At 33.5% G+C, this 6517-nt stretch overlaps 1 non-coding gene across 1 annotated transcript; it reads right to left on the bottom strand.

The window, feature by feature from the left end:
- Positions 1-2702: 2702 nt before the first annotated feature.
- Positions 2703-4953, bottom strand: LOC114261922 (uncharacterized). Its single transcript, XR_014365987.1, has 3 exons — positions 4816-4953; positions 3617-3688; positions 2703-2796 (listed from the first exon to the last, which is right to left on the bottom strand). It is a non-coding gene; the product is annotated as an uncharacterized LOC114261922 (transcript).
- Positions 4954-6517: the final 1564 nt, after the last annotated feature.

Below are 6517 nucleotides of genomic sequence, written 5' to 3'. Positions count from 1 at the left end.
ACCGAATGAAAAATTAGAATCAAATGAGAGAAACCGAAAGACAAACAAGTAACCGAATTAAATAGATTGTAGAGTGTAATTGTAATTGTGTTGTGCTTGACTTTATTTGTTTATAGGTCGAACGCCGAACCATTAGTACGTGTACCGAGGAGCCCATTGTGAGTACCAATGTTGTAAAGATATGTTCAAATTGTATTTCTTTTATGAATGATAAATTACATTGTTTCTAAACGGTTACTTTCTATCGATTGAATGATGATCCTCTTTTGAATTGTATTCGTGGCATCCATAGCATAGTGTTATCGTTATTGTTATTGATATTGCTATTGTTACAGAGATCTCTGTCAGTTCCAAATCTTGGAACTAGTGTTATTGTTTGATAGCCATCAATTGATTGCTTGGTCTTTTAAGACCTAATGTATTGTTGCTATTGGATGTACCACGTATGACCTATAAGAATATGATTGATTGAATCGATTGATTGACAAATGATAGTGATTGAAGTGTTCTAATGCTAATCGATTGTTTCAAAGACTGTAAAGGACATCCTTCCTAACCTCTTTACATATTTGTTATTCACTGGGCTTTAACTCACTGTTTATTATATATATGTAGGTGGCCAGGCATCGGATCAAAGCTAGAGGCGTCGACTCGAACCCTTGTTTTGTTAAGCCAGCTATTGTCCCTCATTGCGAGGTTTCGAACTAGCATGTGTCAAGGCATTTTTGGGTGGCTCGACTTCACCCTTTTAAGTTTGTTAAGTGAAAAGAATGTTTTAAGACTAACGTCAATACTGTTCCAGATGATGGGATTGATTCCCTAACTTATGCTTTGTCTTGTATATATATGCTTATGGGCATAAATGGTTATGAACATAGCTATGTACATGAAAGTTTATCTCCATTCAGGTCCTCACAGCTCATTGGACGATGTATGTTATTATTGATTGGCTTCCGCCAGCCCCGTTACATTGTATTATTGTCAGTATTGTTAAACAGGCCTTCGGTAATCACGGATTACTGGCCGGTTACGATGCCAAACATATAGGGGGGAGTTTGGGTCGCGACAGTATATTTGATTCTCAATGTTGCTAACTTAAGAGAGAATAGTAAATGAAAATTATTCAAACAAAACATTATTTACGCCGTGCCTTTAGGTACGGGCATACACTAGTAGATTTATATTTCTAAGTATTTATTTTCAACCTTTCATTTTCAAAGCATTTTATGCACTTCCTTTTCGAAGCATAGGAGTAGAGGTAAATAATTATTACTTTGATTGTTTACTCAATCGTCTTTCTCCGTCTCCCTCATTCTTTTTTTAATTTTTCTTTTCTCTACACTTAGCAATTTTGAAATCCTCTTTGTTGAGGCAAAAGAACCGTCAATGCAATCGCTTAATAATTGGCTTGAATTTAATCTGTAACGATTTTTCAATCCTTGTTGGCACGCTGGCATTTATGGTATTTTCCTTTGTAGGAAATATAAGCCAACAGATATACCATATAAGTGTACTTTTTGTCTTTTTAGCTAAAAAAGTAGAGAAAAAAAAGATGTATTTTTGAATTTTTTTTTTGACTTTTTATTAAAAGATGTGTAATAAAATATTGTAATAAAATCAAAATAAACATTCTACCCTTGTTGACTTTTTAAATTTTAACTTTTTGACTCTTGGATAGTTGAATTCAAAGGGCAAAAAGCTTTCCCCACAAGCTTCCACCAAATAATATGAATTTTTTGACTTTTTTAATAACTTTTTGACTTTTGTAAATTATTCCAAACAAGCACAATTTGCAGCTTCAAAAGATGGACAATCCGACAGGTTTCACATATTGGCCTCGTTTGAGAAGTGGCTATTTTAGTAGGCTATTTGGCTTTTTGGCTATTTTAGTAGGCTATTTTAGTTTTTGTGTTTGGGAAGATGAGATGAATTTTTAGTTGAGTTGTTGTATTGAAAAGTGTGTTGAAATGATGTTTGAATTTAAAATGACAAATTTGTCCCTAAATTATATATTTTTAATTGGATATAAAGGGGCAAAATGGTAATTTAGCCCATGATGTTACAATTTTCGGCTGTGGCAGCCTATAAATTTTTTTTTTTTTTAATTTTTTTTTTTTGGAAAATTATGAACAGTATTTACTTTTGGGCTAATTTTGCAATTTAGGCTATAATAACCTTAAATCATCATTCCCAAACAGCGCCATTGTAAATCAAATGAATGAAATAACTAGTAGATTATTTATCCAACATTCTTCTTGATTCAATTTTTTATGACCCAAAGAATCGCAGCAAACTACTTTTTATGGCCAAAAGAATCACGGCATTCTTAATCCACTCTGATTACTGTTGCTTCAGTCTACAAAATTATAAGACCTCTCTGCCTGTAAAAATTTAAAAGGAACTGGAAAGCAAGAAGGAAAAAACAGAGATTGATGATCCAAGTTCAAGACTACATCAAGCCGAATTTGAAGTTATAATGGTGCAAACATCATGCTTAATCAGAACTTGGGAGAAACCCAAAATTATATTAACAAAAAACTATGACTAAAATCCCCATCAGCATAAATTACATTCCTGTTACACTTTGAACTCAAGTCTCACCCACTTCTTTTTTGCACCTGACAAAGGATCCTCCTACAGCTATAACAGCAGCACCAAGTAATAAACCGTAGGTTTTGACCCTTCCTCTGAATTGAAACTTCTTTTGTTTTGTATCCACTTCACAAGCCTTGAATCCTTTGACTAAGGCTTCACAGACACCATCTCCCGTTAGCTCCACAAATATTGATCTTTAAACTGAACACAAAAATGAAGAAAGTATCACATGAAGTCAACAAATCTATATAATAAAGCAAATTTAGCAACTTTCTCACTGGTAAAAACTTCAAATAGGTGTATGGTCATGGTGAAAAAGTATAATTTCCCAGTTAAAAAAATTAAAATAAAAGAAAATCGTATAATTCATCTGTTTCACATTCATAGAAACAGTGTGCTAATCTATAAATGAAACTAACTGGTTTAATATAAAGCAAAGATACAACTAGCTAATTAAACTAATAATTGTATGCTAAGGCTAAAATACATTACACTTGATAAACATGGATTACACATCTATGATCCTTTTTTTTGGTAGGTAGATTCCACATCTACATCACAGTACTGTCAAATCTATTCCCTCTAAAGAACCAATAAAAAAAGAAGAAAGAAAAAAAACAATTCCAAATATCAGTTATTAATCGACATTTCTAAGTCTGCTTTTGCAAACAATATTGTACATTAATCTAAACATATCACAGTTATAACTCATTTTGTATCATTGATTGAATCCATTTCCGTAATTCAGAAGCTATTTTTTACAAGTTATTCCGAAACATTAACAAACAAAATAAAGATCCTCCAATATTATGCCACAAGCATTGTGCACCCCAGTCAAGGATCTGTATTGCTCCAAAGGTCAAAACAATTCTGTGCATCACTACGATGTCAACCTCACTACGAAACGCTATCAACCACAGTAAGACCAGGATCACCAATCATCAAATTATCGTCCTCAATAATCTAAAGCAGACAAGAAAATGGAGGACTGAAGAGTATAAGCATTTCAGAAATAACTCACCTTTTCTGAAACAAGATTTGCTTTTGCATGCCCACAATTCTTTTTCTTCTTACATGAGAGTGGGTTTGGACCCTGCAAAGTCCAAGAAAAGTGGATCCATGAATGATGGAAATACCACCTCAGAAAACTGTACAAAGTTGATCCATGAATGATGGGGTAGTGTAATATACAACTACACTTTGCAATGATCAAAGACTAGAAATATGAGACAACAGCAAACCAAATATTGCTTCCACCACTAGTCTATCCACTAGGGAACCAACACCCATTTGGTAATGAAATCTTTTCATATTTCATACTAATTAGTTTAAGGGTAATTACATCAAGATTCAAGACCCCATCAACTATCCATGTCGATGCTTCATAGGACAACCGTAACTAACATTATAAGTATAAATAGCTTATTATTGATAAAAATAAATTCAGACGTACAAAATCCAGTTTCCAAAACTTCAAATACCAAATTTATGATCCTTAATAAAAATACATATATATACATATATATGAAATTATGTCAATAATAGCAATTTCAACATTTGGAAATAACTGTTCGAGAAATTCCATCACTTCTTCAAATCCTGAAGATGGTGGTGAAATTCAAATCAAGAAACAAAAATGTAAAATAACAAGAGATGTACTCGGAGGAAAGAAAATTACAGAATCCTCAATTATTGATTTTCAACTTTAACAAGTCAACTTTGATTTTGTTGTCTGTCTTTTTATTTTGGGTAAATTACACTGACCTCCCTTGAGGTTTGGAGAAAATTTAATAAGCCCCACAATTTTCGGTATAATCACACCGACCACCCTTTTAGTAAGGTTAAAGGGTTGAAGCTAATGCGGATGGTGTGAAAACATTAAATTAAACAAAGTAAAATATACGTTTCAATGTAAAAGAGATGACAATATTATTTTTTCATCCTTATGACTAACAAATTATTGATAAAAAAGGGGCTAAGTGTTATGTGAAATAAAACTTTAAGGGAGCTTAATGTAATTATGCCAAATCAGTGGAGCTTATTGTATTTTCTCCAAACCTCAAGGGAGGTTGCAATTTACCCTTTATTTTTTACCATCTAAACAGTAAGTTGTGATCCGAAGGCATGCATATTAGATAATATACTCATGTATCATACTGCCTACACAAAGAAAATGATATTTTGTTATTACTGTATTGAAAATGACAGGAAAATATGTACCTTTGATACGAGGCAGTACATAGATACCTTGTCCACGATGGTCCAGTTCATACTTGATTGCTGATATTACCTTCTCTTTACGGTATGCTGAAAGATGGGTTATTATGGGAACTCTTTCAAGAGGTGGCGTTGAAATTAAACTGAATGAAAAAGAAAGATGCAAAGGAATGAAGTATAATGTTAGGACCAAAAAGTTGTCACTACGAATCTCCTAATAGGATAAGGTAAGTCGTGGAGCACACCTAAGTTACTGAAGAACTCATTTCCATATACCAATTGGCTTTGGTTACTCCCTCATGACAGCCCTTCTCCACAATCACCACCTTCTCCACCATTAGAGCCCTTCCCCAGCTCCCCAGCCATAGAAACAACTCCTCCTCCCACTACCGTGACCAACCCCCTCAGCCTCCACCACCATGAACCAATCCCTCTTCAACCTTCTACCAATGGTGAAGGGAATAAGTAGAGGGAACGACTGGCTGAAGAAGGGGTAGCACCGGCAACAATGGGTGGTAGGTAGTGGGGAGGGGTTGGGTTGGGTTGGTAGAGAAATTAAGATTTTAGAGTTTGAGAGTTTCAAGTAATTTTATGTAGACAAAAAATTGTATAAAAAGAAAACACTAGAGGATGGAATGCGATATTTTTGTGGAGTAAATAGAGGCACCCCATACAAAGGCATGCATGGCATTCAAGTGCTTTGTATGATATCCTATTACGTTATAGCAGTGATCACAAAGTAAAACTACTTAAACCATAGAAGCATTAGGCCTATAAGGCTTATAAGTGGGGGTTACGATCATGGGGGCAGATAAGGAAGTGGCAGTGGCTGGTGGTGGCAACAGGGGCTATGTATCATTTGTTTGAGGAACAATCGTAATTAAAAAAAAAAAAAAAAAAAAATTAGCGTGAATTATGAAAAAATGTGGTGTACAAATATAAGCTCTCTTAAAAGTGATACATGGCTAAAATAATTTAACAAAAAATGCTAAAAGGCGATTCAAAAAATCAATAAAAAAAAAAAAACTTAATAAAAGAGCTATAACGCTGTGTAAAAGCACACAAAAGTGAAAATAACTGGCAAAAAAATTAAAACCAAACCCATTTAAGAATATCCATTAAGATTTTAAAATTGAGAAGCTTGAATAACTTCAATACTGCTACGTATTTTGCCAAATAAAAGTACCTTTTTTTAAAATTATTTTGCCTCACTATTTACCTAATATATACTTCAACGGACTCTTTATTTTAGCTAGTGATTTAAACTAACCTACACAATTTTCAAAACAAAAATACTACACAACACACACACAAAATAAAAAATGCTTACATTTTTCATGGCATGCCAAATAGGTTGACATGCGTGTTGATGTTGCATTTGGTAACAGTCATTGTTTTCAATGATCATAATTTTAAGTCATATTCTCTCAACGGTCATATTGTTAAATGGTTATATTCTCTCAACGGTCCTATTCTTGATGGTCTATGCTAATAAAAACCATTTAACCTTTCATTTTTACAAATCTCCAACTCTATTTACTCTTAACTTCATTTTTTTAAAAATTTTCATGGCTCGCAGTTATATAATTTCCACGGTGGATACTATTTGATGGAGATTTGAGAAGGTTGACTCTTATAGTGCTAAGATCATTGTCAAGGTCAGTCTCATTGTTCATAATAATACGTCTAAACATTACTGATGCAG

The sequence above is a fragment of the Camellia sinensis genome, chromosome 4, assembly GCF_055761805.1.
Source record: "Camellia sinensis isolate YWXY chromosome 4, ASM5576180v1, whole genome shotgun sequence".
Taxonomy (NCBI): domain Eukaryota; kingdom Viridiplantae; phylum Streptophyta; class Magnoliopsida; order Ericales; family Theaceae; genus Camellia; species Camellia sinensis.
The sequence above is the reverse complement of the archived record's forward strand: the minus strand, read 5'-3'. Positions and strand labels throughout refer to the sequence as shown.